The sequence below is a fragment of the Carcharodon carcharias genome, assembly GCF_017639515.1.
Source record: "Carcharodon carcharias isolate sCarCar2 chromosome 27 unlocalized genomic scaffold, sCarCar2.pri SUPER_27_unloc_6, whole genome shotgun sequence".
Classification (NCBI taxonomy): Eukaryota; Metazoa; Chordata; class Chondrichthyes; order Lamniformes; family Lamnidae; genus Carcharodon; species Carcharodon carcharias.
The window spans coordinates 79,003-106,654 of record NW_024470650.1 but is presented as its reverse complement, the minus strand read 5'-3'; the positions used below and the strand labels follow the sequence as shown (position 1 = coordinate 106,654).

The 27,652-nt window shown below is 43.4% G+C and overlaps 3 non-coding genes across 3 annotated transcripts; 1 reads left to right on the top strand and 2 right to left on the bottom strand.

Annotated features, from left to right (window-relative positions):
• Positions 1 to 11,673: 11,673 nt before the first annotated feature.
• On the top strand, positions 11,674 to 11,748 carry trnan-guu. Its single transcript has one exon. It is a non-coding gene; the product is annotated as a tRNA-Asn (tRNA).
• Positions 11,749 to 18,448: 6,700 nt separating this feature from the next.
• On the bottom strand, positions 18,449 to 18,530 carry trnas-uga. Its single transcript has one exon. It is a non-coding gene; the product is annotated as a tRNA-Ser (tRNA).
• A 5,909-nt stretch (positions 18,531 to 24,439) lies between these two features.
• On the bottom strand, positions 24,440 to 24,513 carry trnak-cuu. Its single transcript has one exon. It is a non-coding gene; the product is annotated as a tRNA-Lys (tRNA).
• Between the last annotated feature and the right edge of the window lie 3,139 nt (positions 24,514 to 27,652).

Below are 27,652 nucleotides of genomic sequence, written 5' to 3'. Positions count from 1 at the left end.
ATCTTTGGCATGCAAACAATTGTTCTGTCTTAGTTTATTATTACGCAAAAGCCTTGAGTAGTTACACAAAACCTTGAGTAGCCCATCTGGCGATTAGTCATCTGGACAGAGAACAGAGAGCATGACTAGGCCCTGTCTCATGTGCTGATAACAGACATCCTTACTTTGTTACAAGGACTTTTGGTAGTTTGTTTATGATACCTGTTTTTCTTCCTTCACAACAGCTGACAGCGCAGGTTTGTCTGCTACTGGTGAAAGGAGACTTCGTTGTAGTATTTCACTATGGTTTAACAACTTAACCCTTTGTCATCCTGTAGATGTATTTTATTCTCCCACAATCCCTCCTTGTTAATCTTCTAGATTAATACCAATGAGGAATAGCATCTTCAGTATCATAAGGGGGTTCATAACCATTAGTAAAAGGCCGATCTCTGGCAGGGTAAACTTTTTCTCCCCACCAGTGGGTCTTAATAGGACCAGTGCGCATCATTTGAGGGACAACTGGAGTTCCTCCTAATCCAGTAGAGACACTGTTAATAACCTGGGAACAGTAAATTCGCAGAGCATCACATGCACAACACCCTATAACACATGCTATGACCAACCCAATTAAAACATACAGCAGCCAACTTCCCCAATTGGAGAACCACCCCATTACTGTAGCCCACCAGGAATCCTTGTTATAAAAATTACTTAATCCTTCCCCAACTTTCTTTATTTCTTGCATTTTATCCATAACATGCTGTCCCCGGTTAGTAATGTTCTCAGAAATATCAGGCACATAAGTGCAGCACTCTGAACCTATCATGGTCCAAGTGCCTCCTTTTTCAGCTAGGAGGAAATCAAGGGCCATTCTATTTTGTAAGGTGGTCAGGTGTAGGGCTATCGTTTCAGTAGTGGCAGCTGAAATCTGTTTCTGTGTCTCAATCAAAGCATCAGCCGTTGAATTAGCAAGTTTTTCAAGTGCAGCTGCAAAGTTGATAATCTCTCGGGAATTATGAGCAGCTCCATAAGAGTGGAAAGCAATCATCCAGAATCATTCAGATTCTGAGATGTCACGGCGATGTAGATGCAGATGCGGGAGTATATCTAAGTTACTTATATAGCGAAGTTAAGGATTCAAATATGCTAGATAGCAGCAGCCACTCCAGGTGTGAGCGGTAACACCCTTACCTAAACCTCCGGTATCTTGATTAAAGAAAGAAGATAATTGTGGCATCCCAGGCAGCCAGGGATATGCTTTTTCCCCACAAACCCAATATGTATCATTTCGAGGTTTTTGAGGATCATAGCTACGAGGGCTAGTAGATATGGTGTTTTGGCAACTATTGTTTCCTAGGTTATAGGTACCTGTTGCAAGGTTCAAGCACCAACAGGTGGCGTTTGTCGGCTCCTGAGGAGGCTTGATTCTTATCCCATGATCTGTATAGTTCCACCCATAGAGACTGAACCATCCCTTGAACATATTGACTTCTGCATCATCTGACTAGGTGTGGAAATCTGTGAGATCCTTCACTTCTTCCTCAGTCATTGGTTTTGCCTGATAGGTGCTTGACTCACATCCATGTTGGGGAGCCTGGGCACATATCCAACAGGCGCCCTGTCCTACTTGTCTAGCATAAGCACGGCATAAAGACAAAAATGTGTTGGGGAGAGAATCCTTTGGATATACTTCATAAGAATATATCAAGAAGCAGAATATAGCAAAAGACAGTATCCGATACATAACGCAAATTAGTTCACTGGTAACGATGGTTATAGGATTGTCGGACAATGTCTTTTTACAACGAGTGGTTTGGACCCAATCTTGCTTCCCTTTAACATTCAGGGCCGTTCGAGTTGTTAGCAGCACAAGGTAGGATCCCTACCACCTTCTCATGCAATTCAGCAGCTGTTTTGCATAGAGGAAAATGAGTACAAATCCAACATTTAGTCTGATTAACTTGTGAGGCTACAGCCTGCATTCGTTGAACCACAGAATTGGTAGTCCATGCCCCCACAACGTCCACGCAGGCCAGGATCCAAATCAGAGTCAGCATTCTGACGGCTCAGTTAAAGTTCTTGCACAAGCACTTCCATCCGAGGTCAGTGTCCGCTTGACGTGAAAGGCGTGGATCCACAAATGCGTCCTTCAACCTTCATGGCTGTATGGGTGGTGAGCAGGACTTGGAATGGCCTTTCCCATCGAGATTCCAAACAGTTCTTTCTCCGGAAGGTCTTTACTAGGACTAGGTCCCTGGGCTGGTATTGATGGCAGTCTTCAATGGTGGGCTTTTTCTGAGCTTTTACTACCTGTATATGCAAGCCCTTGAGATAGTTAGGATGAGAGAGCATAGTCATGAGCGCCAAGGGTAGAGATTCAGGCCCTTTAAAACTGGTTTCTTCACATAATTTAGCTAGTTTGTTTCTCAGAATACCATTTTGTCCTGCCACCGCTCCAGTAGACTGGGGCTGGTATGGGCAGGAAAGGTGATGGTTGCATTGTAAGGCCTTCAACAGTTCCTTTATCACTTTAGCAGTAAAATGAACAACAATTTTACAACAACAACAGCATCATTTCATCGGGTCGGATACGCTTCCACCCATCGCAAAAACAGACACACTAGAACTAAAACATAATTATATCCCATACATTTAGGCATTTGTATGAAGTCCATTTGTAGGTGTACAAACGGGCCCCATGGCTTGAGTCCCGTACCAGCAGTCACTGTGGGCGTCTTGACTGAGTTATGTCATTGACATAGGTATGACAGGTATTACTAATACAATGCCTATTAGCATATTACTATTCACTATACATTCAACATTCATTCTAAATACACGTGATAAACCCCTGAGCTGGCAACCGGTCAAGTCATGATTCTTGTGTCGTGAGAGATTCAACAGATGCTCATTAGTTACCCATAAAGGGACTACCCCTTCTTTAATCTGTCTTAAGTTTTCCCAGGCTTGTTCCAGTGCGCAAGATCCATAGGTGTTGCATACATCATTTCTGCTCGCTTCATATGAAATATTTTTCCTTATTTCAATTAATTTATTGATAGACGCCGCATGACTTTCGAGCACGGTGGCCAGACTTTGGATTAACCAATGATGTCCCTATATTGAATATCATGGTGGCATCATTTATCAGGCTGTGCTTAACGCGGTTCCCTCCCAAGCCTGATCGCATCTCGCCACTGAACTGAACTGCTTCAGTCATCAACTGGCGCGTCAGAGCCGTATAGAGTGCTTGGGTATGGGTTGAGCACCGTTGGGGCAGGATGACACCCCAACAGGAATACTACAGGTACGGGTTCATGGTGTACATTATCATAAAAAACTTCTGATTAACCAAATCAGTACCAAATCCGGTACCAAACCAATCGTCCGTCCTGGATGCATAGTCAGACAAGATGGATCAGTCGGTGTGGTTTGAGGGGCCGCAATTATCTCTGCTCAGACTGTGAAAGTAGAGGTAGGAGGTGGCTGGGTAGTGGCGGACCTCCCATGCTCCATCTGAAGCAAACCCTTACTACAATTTGAAAGCTCTTGTTCTCCTACTGTTACATTTGTCATTCCCCGTTGTGTGTCGCATTCGGCACTGTCCATGCTGTACCAAAGTTCCTCCTGTGGTGCAGGATGAGCAGTGATGATCCCCGACCTTGTTGCCAGTACTGATAGGCCCACGACTAGGATTGTAGATCTATGGAGACATTAACATCGACTCCCGTTCTCTGGGTTACCGCTTGGTCAATTGTCATGTATCTTTAACTGTGTGTAATGCCTCCATTTACTTCCCATTCTCATATCTACAAGTGTGCATGTATCATCTGTCATAATTGTCTGGTACGGTCCGTGTCTGTCAGCTCCGAGCTCACCCTAGCCATCACCTTATTCCCTACTTGGTGGTGGGGGGGGGGGTCCTTTGTTGCTCTTTGGATTTGCCTGTTTCCATATCCTTAATCATCTGTCAGTCTCTAACTTCCTCTCTCAACTCATGTAATTGCTTACTTAATTCACTTACATTGTCCTGTATTTTTCCTTTCAGTGGCCCTACACCTCCTACTATAATGTCTTCAGGTAATTGCATGGCCCTTCCTATTATCATTTCAAATGGGGTGAACCTGTCGCTCCTGCTTGGGGTAGCCCACAGTTTATTATAATATTGGGCTGTTCCCTGTCTCTTGACTAATGTCTTTTTTTTAAAGTTCAGTTCATCCTTTCCAACATCCCTGCACTCTGGGGGTGGTAAGTAATATTGAATTTCTGTTTAATCTCCATAAAATTACACACTTCTTTAATGACTTTCCTTGTGACATGAGTTTCCTGATCTGAATCCATCTGGGTAGGCACCCCCATTCCTTCCAGTTTACTCCCTCCTGCTGCTGTCTCATGGCAGACCTCAATTCCTTAAACAACGCTAAAATGCACCTTCTTATCCTATCTTTCAATGGCTCAGTATCTTCACTTCCATTGATAGTTCTCTCTGGGAACGGCTTAACACTGCCTGTCATCAAGGTGTTAATCCTTTGGTTTTACTTTTTGTAGTTCACAGGCACATTAATATAATCAGTAATACATCCATTTAGCCTTTTTCCAGCTTTCCCTTTACCTGTATCCATCCTGTGGTAAACTGTTGTTAACTATTATTTCTCCTTACATTTCAATTCCTGAACTAAAGATTCCTCATAGTTTACCTCTAAGTTTTTTTTCGTGACCATGATCATCCTAAGGTTATCTTAAGTTCATTTTCTCTATTGTCTTGATTGTTTAAAATGTTTATTACTCTCTGGGCCATATTAACTATTCCAATTCAACGGGGATCTCAGTCTCCAGATCTTTGCTTATCTCCCCCTGTGCAGTTCCAATGCCTCAGTTAATGGCCAGATTATCGAATTCATTTCCCTTAAAAGAGTTTGTACATTATGTCCTCTTTCCTTAACTCATTCTCCTACTTGCCTCATACCAATTTACACTTGCAACAGCTACCATCTTATCTTGTTCCACTTCCCTGGAGAGACTTTAAAATATTCTTTAAAATAACTGTTTTAAAAACATAAATCAGGTATTGACATGTTTTGCTTCATTTTCTTCTTCTCAAAGATTTTATTGTCTTAAATGTAACCCACTAAATTCTGTCTGACCCTTTTCTTTTGGAATTTTCCCAGATTCATTAACTCGGCCAAATATTGGATTTCTGCCAAACTTTGTTAAGGTCTTGAGCTTAGCTTCATATTTTGGGAACAGACTTACAAACACAAAAGCTTGCAGCATTTGAATTAGTGTCAATTGTTGTCAGACTTTTTAAAATGAAAATTCCCTTTTGAGAAATTTATCAAGAACCAAACCTCACTTTTTTAAACTTTGTAAGAACTGTAATTTACACTATCAAAATTAAAACCACCTCTTTTGCATGTGGAATGATTTGTATCCAAGTTATAATTTCCATATGTTTATCGACACATTATTTATCTTAGATCGCATCCTAGTGATAAAGTAAGCTGTTAAATTACACTACACTTTACATCTCAAGATGGTCCCAAATTCAATTTCCTGTGCTTTTGGAAAGCAGATTTCCTTTAATATTTAATTCATTTATTCTTAAGAAACCCCTTTTTATCCATTGAAACCATCTAGACATTGTGTTTATGTCTTTTCGTTTTCCGAGAATCCTTCTGAAATTCAAGTAATTTCTTTTTCTCAGAATTTTAGAATACTAGCTCGTATGTATTAATTCCAATCAGTTTGGAAGCTGATGTTGAGGGTTATCTCCTACTAGTCTACAACGGGGTGGTACAAGTGTTGGTTCATCTCAAACAAAGGCAAACCCTGTTTTATCTTTACACTACCTTCAAATTACGATTTTTTGTCAGAACTCTCAACTTAAACCTTATACTCAAAACTTTGGAATTTTTGAATAAACTTTACCTTTAATCTAATATGGGGCTTTCGACTCTAAAGTGCTCAACTACACACACAAAAGGCAATTCAGGTAAGAAAACACGTTAAAGCTCACATACAAATGCTTCATTGCACACAAACAAGCACATAGATAAAGGTATGTATCGATACTCCTATAATATAGAACTTAACTCTAAACGAATCTTCGAGTAGCAGTGAGGGAATAAAGGGATCTTGAAGGCTCCACCTAGAGGGACCTTCAAACTGACAAAGGCTCACATTTTCTCTGCTGCTGCTTGTCAATTGCTCATTAACCCCCTAGGGGTACCCTTTCTCTCTCTCTCTCTCTCTCTCTTCAGCACAAACAGCTCTTGTAACTTCCAGCTGGTGGAAAGCTCTCTCCGTTACATTGAGTCCATTCAACCCAATCAGAAACATATTGGTCAATTTCAGTACCGTAATGGACATACATATAAGATTTGTGGTTCTCTTCAAAGGGGGAACCTAGGGTTACTTTGATGTCATATGTCCCATTTTACTTAATAATATACACAAAAGAAAACACAGAAATTACTTACTTTTCACCTCTAGGGAACTCGAACCCCCGGGTATACTACGACTACTTTTTCATTTTCTCACTCATCTTCAAAGTTTCTGATTTAAGCTCCGGTTTCACTGGCTTCAGTTTTTTCTTGGTAATTTGTGAAGCGGGGGGGGAGTGGCAGAGCCCGCTCTGCTGTTACGACCTCCCATTTTTCTGAAAAGAAAACACAATTATCAATGCGGCGCATTTCCTACCCTATGCACTCACCGATGTTTAGGAGTTCCTTAACAAGTCTTCCATTTCCTTGGGTCTTTTGAGTCTGTTCGGTAGCTACCTTTCTCAAGCACTCCTCCTTTCAGCTAGTATGCTTTTCGTCCCCCTTTCACCTCTCCAACTTAAGAGGTGGCTGGGACTCTGTTTAACTGCACTCCCCCTTTCAGGTAGGATGCAGTTCGTACTCTCCCCAACTTGGGAGAGTAGTTTCTCCCTGTGCCTGCGAGGGTTCTTTTTTAGAGATCCGACTGCCCAGAATTCCCTTTCACCTCTCCAACTTGAGAGGTAGCTGGGACGCTCATTATCAGCTCTCCAACTTAAGAGGTAGCTGGACTTTAGTCGAATCCATCCTCGATGCCAATTTGTCACAGAAAATGGATTGAACACTCAGACCTAGGAGGTTTGTCTCGGAAGCCTTTATTGAATCGTAATATCAAGGAGAGCCCAGCAGCATACAACGGAGCTAGCTGGCACTCTGAGGAAGCATCAGAGTACACACATTGTTATAGTAAAAGCGTGTGAAACAGAGGTCATGCAAATTACAAAAGCTGCTTGACCCATAGTAAATAATAACATTGAAATTTTATCTTTGGCATTCAAACAATTTTTCTGTCGTAGTTTATAATTACGCAAAAACCTTGAGTAGTTACACAAAACCTTGAGTAGCCCATGTGGCGACTAGTCATCTCGACAGACAACAGATAGCATGACTAGGCCCTGTCTCATGTGCTGAAAATCCTAACTTTGGTTCAAGGACTCTTGGTCTTTTGTTTATGATACTTGTTTTTCTTCCTTCACAACAGCTGACAGCGCAGGTTTGTCTGCTAATGTTGCAAGGAGACTTCGTTGTAGTTTTCCACTATGGCTTAACCACTTAACCCTTTGTCATCCTGTAGATGTATTTTATTCTCCTACACTATACATGGAACACAAAAATGGCATGCAGGTACAGCAAGTAATTAAGAAGGCAAATGCAATTTTGGCCTGTTTTGCTAGTGGTTGGAGTTTAAAAAATCGGGAAGTCTTATTACATCTGTACAGAGTGTTGGTGAGGCCGCACCTGGAGTCCTGTGTACAGTTTTAGTCCCCATAATTCAGGAAGCATATATTGGCATTGCAGGCAGTTCAAAAGAGATTCACAAGGCTGATTCCTGGGATGAAGGGGTTGACTAATCAAGAACTGTGAAGCAGGTGAAGACTTTATTCATTAGAGTTCAGAATACTGAGGGGTGATCTTATTAAAACATGCAAGATTCTGAGGGCGTTGGCAGGGTAGATGTTGAAAAGATGTTGCCACTAATGGGGGAACCTCCAATTAGGGGATATAGTTACAGAATCAGGGGGCACTCATTTAAAACTGAGATACGAAGGAATTTCTTCTCCCAGAGGGTAGTGAATGTTTGGAATTCTCTACCCAAGAGAGTTGTGGAGGGTAGCTCACTGAGAGTATTTACAGAGCAGTAGATAGACTTTTGAAATATCGCAGATTGAGGAGTTGGCAAGAAAGAGGAGTTGAGGCCTGGGGCAGAGTAACCATGATCTTATTGAATAGCGGGGCAGGCTTGAGGGGCCGAATGGACGACTCCTGCTCCTATTTATAATGTTCTTATGTTCTTATGAAGCATGTCTCTGGTGAAAGAGGACTGAAACAAAAATAAAAGACACAGGTAGCATAGAAATGCCACGTTGTGAGGCTTGCGAGCAGCTTTCTCGGTGGTCTGGTGGTCAGAATTCAGCACTTTCATTGCAGTGGTCTATGTTTGATTCCCGGACAGGGAATGGAGATTTACTGACCTCGTGCAAACTGTTAAAATGAGCCTGGGTTGTTTCTTGATGAAAAACAGAAGACGCTCATCTCTGCCAGAATCAGTGGAGTGAGAGCTGGAGTTCTGCCTCAGAGCTGGAAATATCACCCGTGCAACAGGTCGAGAACAAATATAGAGGTGAAGATAGGGAATGTGAGAAGGTCTGTAATAGGTTGCAAAACCTTATCCATAGAGATGTTCGTGCAAGGCAAAATATAGCGGGAATAAGGGAGGCTTTACTGTTTACACCGACACAAATACCTCCCAGATCTTGTTCCATATCTCGTGTTAAGTGAGAAGAAAACTTCTCCCTGAATCTTCCCTTTTTTAGCTGCGCCTCATTCCAAACATTGCAAACTCCTCCTGCATCTTCCACCCTGATATTTTTCTCTGTGAAATTTGAAACTAATGTGAATTAAGTTTTTGATGGGAAAAAGATGTTCATGCCCTTGGAGAACTGAACCACGTTGACACACACAGAGGAACAAACACGGACATATACACCGAGAGTGACAAAGGTCAAGGGATTGTCTCTAAGGAGAGACAAACTCCCAGAAATCAAGCCTGACAACAACCTATTTCCGTTTTTGTTCCATTTCTCGCTGCAACTTTTGTGAATGCTTACAGACGAATTCGAGAACGCTGGCGGTTTTAAATGGTTTTATTTAACTTATTCGGACAATTAATTGTGCAGGTACACCTGTAACATTCAGGAATGATAAGAAGCGTAATCGGCAGGATTCTAGCCGACCTGTGGAGATCCCAATGCATTCAAAACCCTCTGCCTTAAGCACTCAGTCACGAATCCAAGCCCCAGATTTGTATTAATGATGTTTGTATAAAATCATAGACGGCTACATCAGACGGTTATTCAGCATGTCGACCCTGTGGAAGAGCAACTCAACTATTGTTATTCCACACCCCGCCTTTTCCCTACAGCAATTCATATTCATAATGCCTCTCCTCGTTCTTCCTATCAAAATAAAACACAACACACTCTGCCAGTATTTGTTGATCTGAATGCGGCTGTTGCAGATCCCATAAGTTAGACTACCTGAACGCTTGACAGTGATGGAATTAGAACCCACGTCTCCATAGAGACTGGAACCTTAATCCAGCATCTTAGACCACTCGGCCACACTACCATCTCATCTACACATGTTTCTAATTCCCTTCACTGGTATTATCATCGAAGTAGAACAGAAGCAAAGGAGCAGGAATAGGTCATTGGGAACCTCGAACAAGCTCCGCCAGTTAATCAGATCACCCTGCACTTTGTAACATACAGAAATCATCTCCACTATTAACTTCATTATTTCAATGTTTCACTCTATCAAATGATGTGTTTTTTTCCTGTGGTGACTGTGCGTGTTTGCTCAATGAAATGTTGGTAAAAGGTATGGACTGAGGAAAATGAGGAGATGATTGGTCAGAATAGACATTTGTTTTCTGAAAATTCGATTTGAAATCAAATATTTTTAAAATTTGAATAATTGTAAAAGAATTCAGAATCCAACCCTTCATCTCTATGAATCAGGTAATCTTTGTTAACTTTCACACACTGAGCATGGACACGGCAGCTGTTCCTGCACCTCTTTCAATTTTGTTTCTCTTAACTTAGAGTTTTCAAAAGGGAATTGGACAATGACTTGAAAAGGGGGAAAATATCAGAGCTATGGAAAGAGACAAAGAAATTGAGATTAAGTCGAAAGCTCTTTGTGGGAAAACTGACATCGATACTATGGGCCTCTTGTAGAGCTGTGCCTTTTGATGATGATATTATGGGATCAGACTGTCTCCCAGCATTCCCAAAGAGAACAGCCGAATTCCATTTCTTCAACATAAAGGCTCAAAGTGCTGCTGCATGACGTCACAGCTGTACATTTTAGTGAGAACCATTGATCTTTTCCTCTGTCCCCTGTTTCTGCAGGGCAGTGGTTATCATGTTTACCTCATATGTGAATAGTTTCCTCGTTCGATACTGGCCAGAACCATCATCACAACTTGCAGATTGAAGTTTGGTGAAGACTGTAGGATGTGGCCATGTGCCCTGGTCACTGTTTATCTTTCAAACAAGATTATCAGATCTGCGCATTGTCAAGTCCCTGCCTTTGTCTGTTTGTAGAGCAGCGATTGGCTGCCGTACTCCCTGCATGAGAACAATGACTCTCCTTCAGAAAGTACTTCAATAAAAGCAAAATACTGGAAATCTGAAATGAAAACATTAAATGCAGGTAAAACTCAGCAGGTCTGAGAGCGTCTGTGGAAAGCGAAACCAGCTGAGTTTGTCCAGTGCTTTCTGTCTTAATTTCAAAAAGTGCTTAATTGGCTTGAAAGTGGTTTCAGACATCCGCTGGTCAGGAAAAGCGCTGTATAAAGGCAAGTCTGTCTTTCCTTCACTATCTTTAAATCCCAATCCTGTGGTTACTGACCCCCGTCAGTGGAAACAGTTTCTCCCTATCTGCACCATCCCGTCCCCACTGCCCCCACCCACCTCATTGTGAACAGCTCAATGAAATCTCCACTTAAACTTCTTTGCTCTAAAGAGAACAACCCCGGTCTCTATAATCTCTCCACAAAACTAAATTTCCTCATATCTGGACATGATGCACCTTGCATTGAGGGATAGAGAGGAGATTTTGGTAAATATTGTCAGTTAGCAAATTGGAAAATGGAGAAGACACCAAAACAGAAAACCCAGTCTCCAGCTTTGTGAATCTTCAGAAACACTGTGGGACCCGGAATCAGAGGAGAATGAAGGGTGAACTGTTCGACTGACCAGAGACAGTCAAGACATCTTTCCCTTCTTTAAGACGCTGGAACATTGACTCTGATGTTCTCAGTGAAATTTACTGATCTGAGACATTGAAAGAATTCTCGTTACTGCACATCAGGACTTCAAACCTAATTTCGTCTTCGGGACAATCAGAATACTTGGTAACAGTCAAGGCACGCAAAGGCTCGAAGGGAGACGGCACCGGTTGTAGGAGAGCTGGTTCCAGGTGACATGGATGTGTCAGCAGTGGTGGGATCAGACTGTTTCCATGTATCCACAATGAATGCTCCACTCATTATTTTGGAAGAGTAAAAATGATAGAAACAATTGTCATTCCGGTAGCAGCAATCTGAAAATTTAACTCACAGATGTCATGCACCTATTGTGCAGGAGTCTCTGTGGCGCAATTGGTCAGCGCGTTCGGCTGTTAACCTGAAAGGTTGGTGGTTCGAGACCACCCAGGGACGAAGTTTGCTTTTTTTTCCCCATCAGCATTCATTGTCACTCGGTTCCCGATTGTCATTGCCTACTTGAGCTGAATTCCAAGACCCCAGAAATGTTGCCGGCTCCACTGTTATCCAGTGAGCTCCCAGGTAAGCGGCTTTTTTTCGAACATTCATTTCAAATATAATGAGAAAACAATTAGGCATACCATGTACCGATATCCAACACACTGGAAATCTATGAAGTTATTGGATTCAGACAAACCCATCAATGATTCTGTCTTCCTCATTTCCACGGTGAGTGAGACAGGGAAAAGCAGAAAAGCAGCAATATTCCGGCCCCGCACTCTCCAGTCACCAACTACCAGCAGAAAGCGGCGGCTGCAGCTTCAGTCAGCGGTTACTGCCCATCTCTGGGACACAAGATAATCCAACCAGGGCCAAACCTCCCAACACAACGAGCACAGGCTCAGGAAAACACAGGTACATTATATCCCGGTACAAGGTACGACATATAAAACATCGGAACAGCATTTACAGAACACCCGAGTGAGCGAGTCACAAATAAAAGTCACACCAACTTTCTAAATTTTTTCACTGTCAAATTCCTTCATTTTATTGAAAAGCTGACTGCTGTGAATCTGAAAATGAGCATCATGGGACTTGTGTTACTGAGTGACTTGTTTTCCATTGTTTGTCCGTCAGGTTTGTAATTCAAATTGTGTTGGATATTGAAGCGATTCTGATTTCAAAATGAGGTCACAAAGCAGCTAAACATTAAATCCAGAAACAAATCCTGAGGAAAATGGATCACAATGTTTGGAAGGAGGTGCATCTGAGAAGCGGAAGCTGTGAATTATGTTATTGATGATTGAGTGGGAAGCACTGGGGCCTTGGTCAATCATCGTGTCCCAGTGGTGAAAACGATGCTGTTAAAATCCACTGGGGTTTCCCCAGGAAAGTTCCAATCTTACCGACTGTGCTTCTTATTATTGCTGATTTCAACCAGGTATCCACAGAACTCTCGGATCAATGGAAGAAAAAACATCCAAAAATTCTCCTGATTTTTGGCATCTAAGGGAATGAAGGGCGATCGGGATCGGGTGGGAATTTGAGGCTGGAGATTCGCCATGATCTTATAAAGTGCCGGAGGAGGCTTGAGGGGCCTTATGACGTATTGTTGCTGCTTTGATTCTGTTCTGTTTGAGTAGCAATGCTAGGCAAGGCGATGGGCAGTAGTAATTAAGCTTGGTTTCAAATACCACTTCCACTGCTGCCAAAATTGCCCGATTGGTCGAAAAAGTGGCAGCTCACACTTAAAGCAGGTGTGTGCAGTGTTTCACTTTAACAGAAATTCTGAGAGACAATAAAATATAAATGTCTGTGGAGAAAAGGCGAGGTCGTTGAATTAGCTGTGAAACTTGTGCAGGACAGATATTCGTCTCCAGCTCTTTCTGCCAGTCCAGGTCAATTAGCTGCTTGATGCAAATGCAGTCAGATGGTGCGAACGTAGAACGTGATCGGTTTACAGATAGCAGAGTACAGAGTCACTAGGATCTTCCTGATTCGCCCAAGTACTGATTACAGGAATGTGCACAGTGCCGATTATCCACAATCACACTTCCTTTCCAGTCTTGTCCTAGTTGTTTGAAAAGGCTCATATTTTCACTCTGGATGTCAATGTGAAGAAAGCAGAGCTGTGATAAGCTTATATAGTTCAGCAGATGTAGTGCAATAAGTTACATAACAGGCAGATGATAACAGTGCTCTTTGGACGCGGTGAGCTCCAGTGAAGGATTGGCACCATTAATGTGTCGCTCATTGAGTCTCGTGACAAATCCCGTGCTGGAAATGACAAGAAATCTCGCTGAATTTGCTCCGTGCTTGATTTCAAACCAGCCGAATACAAGATAGAAAGTACATCTCGCTCGAGTGGGTTATAAAATAGAAGAATGGCCCGTGCTGTTCGGAAACATAAAATTATACAAAGTTGTCGCACAGAAAGAGGCCATTCGGCCTGGCGTGCTGCTGTCAAAGAGCAGTAGTGATTGGTTGATCCATCAGGAGTGATACTTATGTCAGTGCAAACAGTAGGCAGCAAAATTTGCCCTTCTCCCACCCATATTTTTCCTGGTGCCACCATCTCTGTGGTCAGTGCTTTGCACCCAACCCTTCTCTTGTCCTTCTTTCACTCCGCTTCTTTGTTCTCGACTTGTCCAAATATGACATTTCCAACTCTGTGGCGAAACTTCAACTATCACCCCACTGATTCTGGTGGAGCTGTTAAATGGTTTCTATCAATAACTAATTAATATTCATTTGAACAAGATAAAAAAAATCTACATTCGCTCATTGGGAATCGAACCCAGGCTACTGCTAATAAAGTGCCGAACCCTGACCACTCGAACACCGGGGAAGCTACTGCCTTAATTTCCCTGTTCCTTTCACCCACTCTAACCTGTCTCTCTCTGAACCTGCTGCTCTCCGTTCTCTCAGGTTCAACCCTGACATTGTCATCAAACCTGCTGACAAGGGTGGTGCTGTTGTTGTCTGGCGCACTGATCTCTACCTCGCAGAGGCTGAGCGTCAACTCGCAGACATTTCCTCCTACCTGCCCCTGGACCATGACCCCACCACTGAACATCAAACCATTGTTTCCAGGATGATTACTGACCTCATCTCCTCTGGAGATCTTCCTCCCACAGCTTCCAACCTCATAGTCTCACAACCTTGGACGGCCCATTTATTCCTCCTGCCCAACATCCACAAACAGGACTGTCCCGGCAGACTGATCATGTCAGCCTGTTCCTACCACACGGAACTAATTTATTGCTATCTTGACACCATTCTCTCTCCCCTTCTCCCCTTGTCCAGTCCCTTGCCACCTACATCCGTGATTCCTCTGACACCCTACATCATATCATCAATTTCCAGTTCCCTGGCCCCAACCGCCTCCTCTTCACCATGGACGTCCAATCCCTCTACACCTCCATCCCCCACCGGGATGGTCTGAGGGCCCTTAGCTTCTTCCTCGAACAGAGGTCCGAAAAATCCCCATCCACCACTACTATCCACCGCCTGACTTAACCTGTTCTCACACTGAACAATTTCTCCTTAAACTCCTCTAACTTCCTCCAAATAAAAGGTGCAGGCTATGGGTACCCGCATGGGCCCCAGCTATGCCTGTCTCTTTATGGGTTATGTGGAAATGTCCATGCTCCAGTCCTACTCCGGCCCCCGTCCACGACTCTTTCTCCGGTACATCGATGATTGCTTTGGTGCTGCTTTATGCTCTCGTCTGGACCTGGAAAAATTTATTAATTTTGCTGCCAATTTCCAACCCTCCTTCATTTTCACATGGTTCATTCCTGACACTTCCCTTCCCTTTGTTGACCTCTCTGCCTCAATTTCTGGTGATAGACTGTCCACCAATATTCATTACAAGCCTACTGATTCCCACAGCTACCTTGACTACAGCTCCTCACACCCCGCTTCCTGTAAGGACTCCATCCCATTCTCTCAGTTCCTTTGCCTCCGTCAGATGTTCTGATGATGCCACTTTCAAAAACAGTTCCTCTGACCTGTCTTCCTTCTTCCTTAATCGAGGTTTTCCACCCACAGTCGTTGACAGGGCCCTCAGCCGTGTCCGGCCCATCTCCTGTGCATCCGCTCTCACACCTTCCTCTGCCTCCCAGAAACATGATAGGGTCTCCCTTGTCCTCACTTATCACCCCACCAGCCTCTGCATTCAAAGGATCATCGTCTGCCATTTCCACCAACTCCAGCATGATGCCACCACCAAACACATCTTCCCGTCACACCCCCCGCTCCCCCCACCACCCCCCCCCACCCCGCCCCCATCCTGGCGGCATTTTGCAGGGATCATTCCCTCCGGGACACCCTGGTCCACTTTTCCATCACCCCCTACACCTCAACCCCCTCCCTTGGCACCTTCCCATCCTACCGCAAAACACCTGCCCCTTTACTTCCCGCTCCTCAATGTCCAAGGGCCAAAATATTCCTTTCAAGTGAAGCAGCATTTCACTTGCACTTCCCTCAATTTAGTCTACTGCATTTGATACTCCCAATGCGGTTTCCTCTACATTGGAGAAACCAAACGCAGACTGGGTGACCGCTTTGCGGAACACCTTTGGTCTGTCTGCGAGCATGATCCAGACCTCCCTGTTGCTTGCCATTTCAACACACCACCCTGCCCTCATGTCCACATGTCCGTTCTTGGCCTGCTGCAATGTTCCAGTGAAGCTCAACGCAAACTGGAGGAACAGCACCTCATCTTCCGATTCGGCATTTTACAGCCACCCAGACTGAATATTGCGTTCAAAAACTTTAGATCATGAACTCTCTCCTCCATCCCCACCCCCTTTCTGATCCCCCTTTTTTCCAGCAATTTATATATTTTTTTTCTGTTCCCACCTATTTCCTTTATTTTTAGATGTATTTCCATCCATTGTTTTATCTCTACCTTTTAGCCTATTTCGATCCCTACCCCCCACCCCACCCCCACTAGGGCTATCTCTACCTTGCTCGTCCTGATTTCTACCCTTAATGTTACCTATTAGCACATTTCTTAGTTAATATCACCACCGTCAACATCTCTTCGTCCTTTTGTCTATGACATCTCTTCTTTGCCTCCGCCTATCACTGGCCCTCTATCCAGCTCAACCTGCCCCAGCCCCCACTACCAGGTGATATTTCACCGCATTTCTCCATTTCCTTAGCTCTAAAGAAGAGTCACACGGACTCGAAACGTCACCTGTATTCCTCTCCACAGATGCTGTCAGGCCTGCTGAGTTTTTCCAGGTATTTTTGTTTTTCAGCATCCGCAGTATTTTGCTTTTATCTGAGAGAGGGAAATCAATACGTTTCAGTGAGATAGACGCTGTCTCAGGTAGAGAGATGACAGAATTTAAGTGAATGTGGTGACAAACGTGCCCGTCTTAGCAAAGAAATTGTTGGTATGACATGAATTTCCAAACAAGAGCACACAACAGGATATACTATCAATGAATATTTACATTATTAGACGATCTGTGGTTACAGTTTGAATAAGAGAAAATAAAATAAAATGAAACATTCTGGTGAAGATAAATCTTTTATCTTTGTGGAATGATGCAACATGATTGCTTTGTACACGACAATCAGAACAGGTGATGTCTCATATGTAATACTGTTGGCTGTAATGAAACTGAATATTAGTAGCTGGGCGGAACAAACAGTCAAAACCTGTAGTTTAGGCCAAAGTCAGAGGCCATTTCTAACTCAACGTTCACCTTATAGAGACATAGAATAGTGTGGTAACAACAGAGACAAAGCCTGGTGTGGTAATTACTGAGACAGGGCCTAGTGCAATTTAAGCAGAGGCATGACTAGAGAGGCCATCTAGTGTTACTTCAGCAAAGACGTGACCTAGTGCACGAATAACAGGGGCGGGGACGAGTCCGATATTAACATAGACAAGGTCTACTGCTGTAATAGCGGAGATGGGTCTAGTGCAATAGTTACCGATACAGGGCCTTGATCAACATCAAGTGAAATAGGGCAGTTATTACAGGCACAGCGCACGGAGTAATTGCTTCTCAGAGAGAGTCTAAGGCCGTAATATCGGAGACTGCCACCAGTGTAATAGAGACAGATATGATGTCGTGGAGTAAAAACAGGGATAGGGAGAGTGTAATAGAAGCAGAGACAGAGGTACAAAGACAAAGTCTCTGCAAAGACAGGATCCATTTTAATTAACAAGACAGACAAGCTCGAGTGTGATACAGGCTGATACAGAGTCTAGTGTAAATTGTTCTGAAATACGGTCTGGAGGAATATAAGTGCAGACATGATTGAGTGTGTTATAAGCAGCGCCGTGACCTAGTGAAACATAAGTGAGACAGTGCTGAGTGCAGTAATAATTGAGACAGGATCTTGTGTAATACGAATCTGCCTAGTCTAGTGATAACACTGACTGGATCCAGTTTTAGAAAACTGATACACGGTCTAGTGCAGCTTCACATAATTCAGGGCTCTTTTTAATATCAACTGACGCAGTGTCTGGTGAATTAAATACCGGCAAAGGTACGAGATCAATAAAAACAGAGACCTACCCTAGTACAGCAATAAGAGAGTAATGGTTTAGGACAATAACAGAAACAGGGAATTGTGTGATATGAATGGAAGAATGTATTGGTGCAGCATCACCTGAGACAGGGTCCAGTTTGATAGACACGTGGCAGGCTGTACTGGAGTAAAAGCTGAGACAGAGTCTTGTGAAATGCAAAGAAAAACATGTTCTAGTTTTCTATAACCAGAGACAAGCTCTAGTGCAGTGCCAACTGGGGCATGGCTTATTGTAACTTCAGCCGAGACCTGCTTCAGTGCAGTCATGACTGAGATAGTGCCAACTGTATTATGGCCATAGTCCAGTACATAAACAACTGAGATTGAGCCAATTATAGAAACAACTGAGAGATGACCTTCTCTAATATGAGCAGAGACATGTCCTAGTGTAATAGAAACAGAAACGGCGTCTAAGTTAATTGAACAGAGACCGTGCCATATGCAGTAAAAATTGAGACAGCGCCTGCTTCATGCGATGGAAGCAATCATGGTTCCACTGCCACCCATTGGTCAATCTTTGCTACTGCAGGTGTTATGAAAATGTCGATTCCATTTACTGTTTCTGAGATCAATGGTTAAAATCAGAAATAATGGAAAACGTAGTCGGCTGGATTTGAACCTGCACGGGGTAATCCCAATGGATTTCAAGTCTATCGCCTTAACCACTCGGCCACGACTATAGCTGTTGGCATTAAGCCTGTATTATTTATATGAAGTCATAGAATTGTTACAGCAGACAAAGAGGGCCTTCTGCCCGCCCTGTCTCTGTCACAATCTAGCCGGGCATGCACGCGCGTTATTTCCTATGTGAAAATTCAGGGAGCTCAATGTTGTTTCCTCCTGGAGCTGCAGCTTGTTCTGAATTTCAAACTGTGGAAGGTAATCGACCTACAAAATCCACAAGGTTGCAATGCATTCCTCTCAATCATCAATAACATCATTCACATCTTCCCCTTCTTTGCTGCACCTCCTTCCAAACATTGCAAACTCCACTTGCATCGTTCATCCTGATATTTATCTTTGACATTTTAATATGAAGTTGCACAACCAATGTTAATCAAGTTTGTGTTGGTGAATATGTGTCTATCCCCTCGGGGAACTGAACCTCATTGACACACACAGAGGAACACACACCGACACATACAACGAGAGTGACAGAGGCCGAAGGAGAGACAAACACCCAAAAGCAAGGATGTCACCAACTTGGCCAATTATTGTTCCATTTCAGACTCCAAATGTAATGAATGTTTGCAGATGAACAGGATTAAGAAACGCGGGGGTGTTTGGCTGGTTTAGTTATTCATTTGGCTGATAATTTATTCTGCAGACAGTTTGTGTCAATCAGGAATGAGAAGAAGGGGAGTTGGCAGGATTCGAACCACGTGGAAAAACGCCTCAACCACTCGGCCAGGAAAACTGGGTAAAGGCTGCATGTTGTTCGTTTAAAATAACAGAATAAATACAGCGAGTTCCAGTGAAAGAAGGTCTTCCAGTCCGTGCCATTGCCCCACCTTTTCCCAGTCACCCTGGGATGTACACTGTCCCTCCTCATTCTCCCAACTGAAATACAACACTGCACAGCTCAGCTGCCCCTTCACCGCACAGAGAATCTTTTGGAAGCGCCTCAAATAACAAAGCACCAGAAAGTTTGACAGCGGTGGGAGTAAAGCCCAAATCACCAGAGAGATCGAAACCTGAACCAGCGGCTGAGCCCGCTCGGCCTCACTACCACATTCAGATTAGCTACAACTATTGTCTTCACCAACATTGACACTGAACTAGAATGTTAAAATTACGATCAGAAATGGGCCATTTGGTCCCTCGAGCATTCTCAGCTACTTAATAAGAACATGTGAAAACTTCAATCATCCTCCGCTTTGAAACATCCAGAAGTTTAGTTGCTGAACAGTCTCCACTCAAAACAAAGAGAGAAATGTCCTGTTAACTGCTTTTTTTTCTGGCTGATATGAAGTCAGGGAACTAATATGGATAATGTTTGGGTGGTGAAAATGGGAAACTGAACCACATTGACACACACAGGAAAACACAAATATGCACGTTGTTAAGATTTGAAATTGAGCTTATTTTCACACTGTCTTTCAATGTGCAGCAAGTGGAGCTGTGATCAGCTTATAGCTCAGAAGATGTACAGCAAGAATGTACATAACAGGCTGATGCTCACTGTGCCTGTTTGGACTCGGTGAGCTGCATCTTATGATTGAGGCCATTTAAATGTCGTTCAATGGGCCCGGTTCCAAATTCTGTGCTCGAAATGATAAGAAAACTCGTTGAATTTGCTTATTGTCTTGAATTCAAAGCATCACATGGAAGATAAGAAAGTTTATCTTAACCGTAGTGTTAGGAACATAAAATGACAGACAGTTACAGCAAAGAAAGAGGCTATTCGGCCCTGTGTGCTGCTTTCAAAGGGCAGTGTGATAGGTTGATCTGAATATTCAAAGATATTAGTCATTTCGGAAGAATGGACAAAGAGGAAAACAAGGCGGAGTCGCGCTGTTAATAAGGAACAAGATCGGTACATTAGTCAGAGAGGCTCTTAGATTGAAGGATGAAGATGCAGAATCAGTTTGGGTGGAGCAAAGAAACAGTAAGAGGCAGCAAACAGTGATGGGCATTGTTTATAGGCTGCCAAACTGTAGTGGAGTTTACTTTTACAAACTTCACCAAGGATAAGTTTCTTTGACCAAATGGTCTGTGTTGGTTGAACACAAGTGTCCTCTTCGGCCAATGAGAAGAACCATTGCTGCTCTCTGGAACATGATTTCGATACTTTCCACCTTTAAGACAGTTCTTAAAGCCACCCCCTTTGACCTAGCTTTTCGTCATCTGACCGATTATGTGGCTCAGTGTCACACTTTGTGATAAAATGCTCCTTGGGAACGCCTTGTGAGGTTTCATTAGGAAAAAGGAGCTTTATAAATATAAGTTGTTGTTGTAGTCCATACATTGAAAGATACAAACTCTCTTACCTCTTTCGCCCTGATATTTTTCACTGTAACATTGAAATGTGAAGTTGCACAATTGATGTTTCACCTCCTCAGGGAACTCAACTGCATTGACCCACACAGAGGAACACAGAGATATAGACCGAGAGTGACAGAGGCTTAAGGAGAGACAAATGCCAGAATGAAATCATGTCACCAAATTGGCTCCGTTATCGATTGGAGATTTGCAGAAGTCTGACAAATGAAGGGAAACAAGAGAACATGGGTGTGTTTGGATCGCTTTCCCTCGATTCAAACAATAATTAGTTGGAGTCAGTCATTTTAGCTCCAGGACATCATTGCAGGAGTTCCTTAGGGTAGTGTCCTCGGCCCAACCATCTTCAGCAATGAACTTCCATCCATCATAAGGTCAGAAGTGGGGAAGTTTGCTGATGATTGCACAATGTTCAGCACCATACCCGACTCCTCAGATACTGAAGCAGTTCATGTCCAAATGCAGCAAGACCTGGACAATATCCAGGCTTGGGCTGACAAGTGGCAAGTAACATTCGCACCCCACAAGTGTCAGGCAATGACCATCTCCAACACGAGAGAATCTAACCATCGCCTCTTGATGTCCAATGGCATTAACATCACTGAATCCCTCACTATCAAATCCTGGCGGTTCCCATTGACCAGGAACTGAACTGGACTAGCCATATAAACACTGTAGCTACAAGAGCAGGTCAGAGGTTAGGAATCGTGCAACGTGTAACTCACTAAAGCCTGTCTACCATCGACAAGGCACAATTAGAGTGTAATAGAATACTCCCCACTTGCTTGGATGAGTGCAGCTCCTGCAACACTGAAGAAGCTGGACACCGTCCAGGGCAAAGTAGTCCACTTGACTGGTACCACATCCACATCCAGGTTTACCTGCAAATTATATTGCCTTGAACTTCTGACCAAAGTAAAGCACTGCAAACGTCAGTCCCTGGAGCAAGGCTGACGTATTTGCTCAAGTGAGGAACCAGCTGAAACTTTCAGTATTGATTTCCTTAACATCGATTTCCAAATGGGAATTGTTCAATGACATGAAAGCGAAAAAAAACAGGGCTAAGGAGAAAGAAAAGGAAATTGTCATTAATTATAAAGATCTTTGTAGAAAAACTGACATAGACACGATGGGTGGAAGGTCCTCTTACTGCGCTGTGCCATTTGATGATGACATTGTTGATCAGTCTGTCTCCAGCATTCCTAATGAGAACAGCCGAATTCCATTTCTTCAAAACAAAGACCCAAAGTGCTGCTGCATGACGTCACCGTTTAACATTCCAGACAGCTCCATTGGGATCTTTACAGCGCAGGGTTTATAGAGGCGAGTGGGGTCATATTCGCTTCACATGTGATGGAGCTGCGGTTTGAAACCTGGCAAGAGCATTTTCCAAGCGTGTTTATTTGAGTGAGGGAAAGTTCGATCATTTCCATTTGTTGTAAATATGAACACGACGGCAGCAATCATGCTGACTAAAGCTTTCACCATTTGTGATTTTAACAAAATTAATTATCAGTTATTTAGAAGGAAACCCATCCAATTACGTCCGTATTTTCTGATTTCCATTCATTTGTCAGCATTCAGGAAATTTGCTTTCTGAAATGGAACAAACACTGAGCCAAATTGGTGAGATTCTTGCCTTCTGGTCCTGTGTCTCTCCTTTGGCCTTTCACTCTCGGTGTATATCTCTCTGTGATTGTCAATGTGGTTCAGTTCCCTGAGGGGGTGAAAAATTTTTAACGTCGCAAACTTAATTCACATTAGTTCAGGTTAAAATGTCGATGAGAAAATTATCAGCGTAAAAGATAAAACGGGAGACTGGCACTTTCTATATATATCCTACAACAACAACAACTTGTATATATAAAGCGCCTTTGACCTGTTGGAACGTCAAAAGGCGTTCCCCAGGATCATTATATAACAAAGTGTGACACCGAGCCTCATATTCGGTCAGATGATTAAAAGCTCCGTCAAAGGGGGAGGCTTTAGGAACTGTCTTAAAGGGGGAAAGTATCGATTTCATGTTCCAGCTCACAGCAATGGTTCTTCTCATTGCTGAAGAAGTCACTTGTGTTCAACCGAACACAAGTCCAGTGACTCGGGATTGGCGCTTCCATTTGACCAACAGCGAATAGGGTGGAGGGTTTTGCAAATTGAAAGTTACACATGAGCAGCTTGTGGGACTATTTCACTTCACTGTCGGTTTCATGTTCCAGCTCACGGCAATCATTCTTTTCATTAGCTGACAAAGTCGTTTATCTTGAATCTAAACTGGCAGTTTTGTGCTGAAAGAGATCTGAACTGAAAAACAAAAGGAAAAAGCAGCCTAGATAAGCCGAATCGAAAAAATTTGGCTGCAACTTCCCTGGTGGTCTAGTGGTTAGGATTCGACGCTCTTACCGCTGCTGCCTGGGTTCGATTCCCTATCAGGGAATGTTGACTTTTGAATTTTTTAAAACGAGTGTTGATCACTCATTGATGAGAAACGTTTAAAAGCTTCACCAGAATCAGAGGAGTGAGGGTTTAAATTTCGCCTCAGATCTGGAAAACATCACACTCGTGAGTGGCAGTGAAGGAAGAGAGAAGGGCTGTTTACAAAGCACTGACTATAGAAATGTTGGTGTGAGGCAAAATATGGCTGGGAGAAGTACGAATTTTGCTGCCTACTGTTTGCACTGACACAAATATCACTCCTGATGGATCAACCAATCACAACTGCTCTTTGAAAACAGCACGCCCAGGCCGAATGGCCTCTTTCTGCGCTGTAACTTTCTATAATTTTATGCTTCCCAACAGCACGGGTCAATCTGCCACTTTATAACCGACTCGAGCGAGATGTACTTTCTTACCTTGCATTTGGCTCTTTTGAAACCTAAACACGGAGCAAATTCAGCGAGTTTTCTTGTCATTTCCAGCGCGAGATTTGTCACGAGACTAATTGAACGACACATTAATGGTGCCAATCCTTCACTGGAGCTCACTGCGTCCATAGAGCACTGTTACCATCAGCCTGTTATGTACCTTCTTGCAGTACATCTGCTGAACAATATAAGCTTATCACAGATCTGCTTTCTGCACATTGAAACCCAGTGTGAAAATCAATTCAAAAGCTGAACAACTGGGAGGAGAGTGACTGTGGATAATCGGCACTGGGCACATTCCTGTAATCAGTATCTGGGAGAACCAGGAAGATGAGATCCAGGTGTCTCTTTACCAACGAGTTTTACCCATTCCCACCAACTGGCTGTGTCTGCATCGAGCAGCTAATTGACCTGGGAACTGGACGGGCAGAGGGAGCTGGAGGCGAGACAGGGTCAGAAGCAGGAAGCATTGCGACAATAAAGTGCTTTGAATTTGATGTGTGTCAGTAGTTTTCAGTGGTGAATGTCTGTCTTGTAGGTTTCACAGGAGCCGCAGTGTTTTTTTAAGCAGCAAGATTTAAAAGAAAAAGATAAAAGCAAATTACTGCGAATGATGGAAATCTGAAAGAAACACAGAAAATGCTGGAAAAACTCAGCAGTTGGGAGGAGACACAGAGTCAATGCTTCCAGATCGTATGATTCTTAATCAGATTTTTAAAATATTGTAGCGCCCAACATGGGGCTCGAAACCCACAACCCTGAGATTAAGAGTCTCATGCTCTACCGACTGAGCTAGCCAGGCATTTAGAAACTGCTTTGTATCTCAACATACATGGATAAACCTGTTGCTTTCCACCTGATACCTCAGCTTGGTCGAAAGTTTAAAGTGTGGGACGTAATCGGCCTTCAAAAGCCCCAAGGTTGCAATGCATTCCCCTCAATCATCAATAACATCATTCACATCTTCCACTTCTTAGCTGCGCCTCCTTCCAAATACTGTGATACATTTTCCTCAGGATTTTCTCTTGGATTAAATGCTTAGCTGCTTTGTGTCCTCATTTCGAAATAAGGTTCACTTCATTATCCAACACAAATTGAATTACAAACCTGACGGACAAACAATGGAAAACAAGTCACTCGGTAACACAAATCCCATGGTGCTCATTTTCAGATTCACAACAGTCAACTTTTCAATAAAATGAAGGAATTTTACAGTGAAAAGAATTAGAAAGTTTGTGTGACTTTTATTTGTGACTCACTCACTCAGGTATTCTGTAAATGCTGCTCGGAGGTTTAGTGAGCGGGATATAATCTACCTGTGTTTTCCTGAGCCTGTGCTCGGTGTATTGGGAGGTTTGGCCCGGGTTGGAGTATCTCGTGTCCCAGGGATGGGCAGTAACCCGCTGATTGAAGCTGCAGTCGCTGCTTTCTGCTGGCAGCGGGTGATTGGAGAGTGCGGGGCCGGAATATTACTGCTTTTCTGCTTTTCCCTGTCTCACTCACTGTGGAGCTGAGGAAGACTGAGTAATTGATGGGTTCGTTTGTTTCCAACAATTTCATGGATTTCTAATGGGTTACAGAGTGGGTCCAAATCTTTTCTCATTGTATTTGACAGAAAATGTAATTTTAAAAAGAAGCTGTTTTTGTGGGAGCTGACTGGACAGCAAAAGACCTGCCACCGTTTTGGGGATGATATCTTGCAGCCCAAGTATCCAATCACAATCCAGAACTGTGTGGCAATGATTGGTGATGAGGGGGAAAAACAGTAAAAACCTTCACCCCTTGGGTGGTTTTGAATCACTAACCTTTCAGTTAACAGGCAAACACGCTGACCAATTGCATCACAGAGACCTACACAAACCTAACCGACAAGGTACCCCAACCAGGCTGTCAGCGAGTCTAATCTTCAGATTGCCACTACCCAGATGGCTATCGTACTCTATCAGTTTTATACTTCCAAAATAAAGGGTGAGACATTCATTATGGATACATGGAAACAGTCTGATCCCACCCACTGCAGACACATCCATTTCACCGGGAATCAGCTCTCCTACAACCGGTGCCATTTCCCTTCGAGCCTTTCATTGTCTTGTCTGTTACCAAGTATTCTGATTGTCCCGAAGCCGATATTAGGTTTGAATTCCTGATGTGCAGTAACGAGAATCCTTTCACTGTCTGAGATCAGTTAATTTCACTGAGAATATCAGAGTCAATGTTCCAGCGTCTTAAAGAAGGGAAAGGTGCCTTGACTTTCTCTGGTTCACCTCATTCGCTTTGGATTCCATTCCTCAAAGGGGATTTTCATTTCCTTCTTGAGCTCCCTGACCACATCTGGCAACTTCTTTGGGTTGAGAGGCTTAATTAACATTTCAGATGCAGTGCAGTTCTAATGAAAGGCTACAGACCTGAAATGAAAACGATGTCTCTCTCTCCACAGACGCTGCCAGATCTGCTGAGAATTCCAGCATTTTCTGTTTTTATTTCAGATAACCAGCATCTGCAATGCTTTGCTTTTCTTTTCCTGATTAGTGAAACATATAAGACCCTGAGGGAGGGTTTGGAGAAGATGTTACCTCTTATGGGAGAATCTAGAACTCGGGATCGCTGTTTAAAAATAAGGGTTCACCCATTTAAAATGGAGATGAGGCGTTTTTTTTTCTCTCAGTGGGTCGTGAAACTTATGAACGCTCTTCCTGAAAAGGCTGTGGAAGCAGAGTCGTTAAATATTTTTAAGGCAGAGGTGGATATATTCTTGGCAAGCAAGGGTGTGACAGGTTATCGGAGATAGGTGGGGTACAGATTTCAGGTGACTATCAGATCAGCCATGATCTTATTAAATGGCGGAGCAGGATTGAGGGGCCGAATGGCCTACTCCTGCTCCTTTTTCTTATGTAGTGCTAAGAATGTGGAACCCATTACCAGTAGATTTCGAGATCATGTCTGAGCTGAAAATGTGTAGGTAAATTCACACTGTAAACAGATTCATCTGGAATTGGAAAGGGACTCACTCTCATCCCATTTACTGACACAGGAACACAGTCTTGCTGGTGCGAGACCATTCAGATACTTCACGTGTGCAAAGGGCTTTATTCAGTTTTCCCACAAGTTAACACTCCAACTTTAAAAGTTCAAAGGATTTGATCCACAATCAGAGAAATGATAATAGCATGACACGGTTTAAATGTTCCACGTTTAGGGGGAAAAGTCACGAGCTCACCCCATCTGCAGAGACTGCACTGAGTTCAGATCTAACTGTAGGATCCTTATATCTAAGAGAGAATTGTGGTGGAGCCCTGAGCAATTTGGCCACTGCATCAATTGCTTCAACAATTTTATGTCTTGCCCTATGTCACCCATCGAATTCTGAATACAGGACATAGGTTTCTGTTCTATAATATGATCTTCCCATGGCGGAGCGGAGACCCAGGTTTCACTGCGAGATAGAATATGCCCTATCCTCACTCCAACAGCTCCCTGCGCGTGCGCATTGCTGCGTGTGGTGGGGCATGCGCGTTTCGGTCTGTTTCTTGAGCATGCGCAGTGCTGGTCTGTGACAGAAGCTGCTCAGAGCGGGTGAGAGAAAGGTGAGTGGAGCAAACTAACAGAGTTAGTGGGTGTGTGAGGAGGAATGGAGCCAGCGGAGTGGGCAGGGAGGTTTCATAAAGACACAGTGCAGGCCGCAGATCCCAAATAACAAGGTACCGGTCTTGTGTTTGCAGAGAACGGGCCGAAAAAGTCTGGATTTCTCCCTTCGCCAGGCCCTGGGTAACGGCCGCCATCTTTATAGGGGGCAATGTGCAGCAGGGCGCATGCGCGGTCATCCTGGTCCAGGTAGCAGGAGGAGAGAATGTTGTGAATTTCTATCCTGGACTGACAGGGATGGATTTTGGAAACTCCTTTTACAGGGGGTTAGAAGGGGAGGATTTACACACAGCAAACTC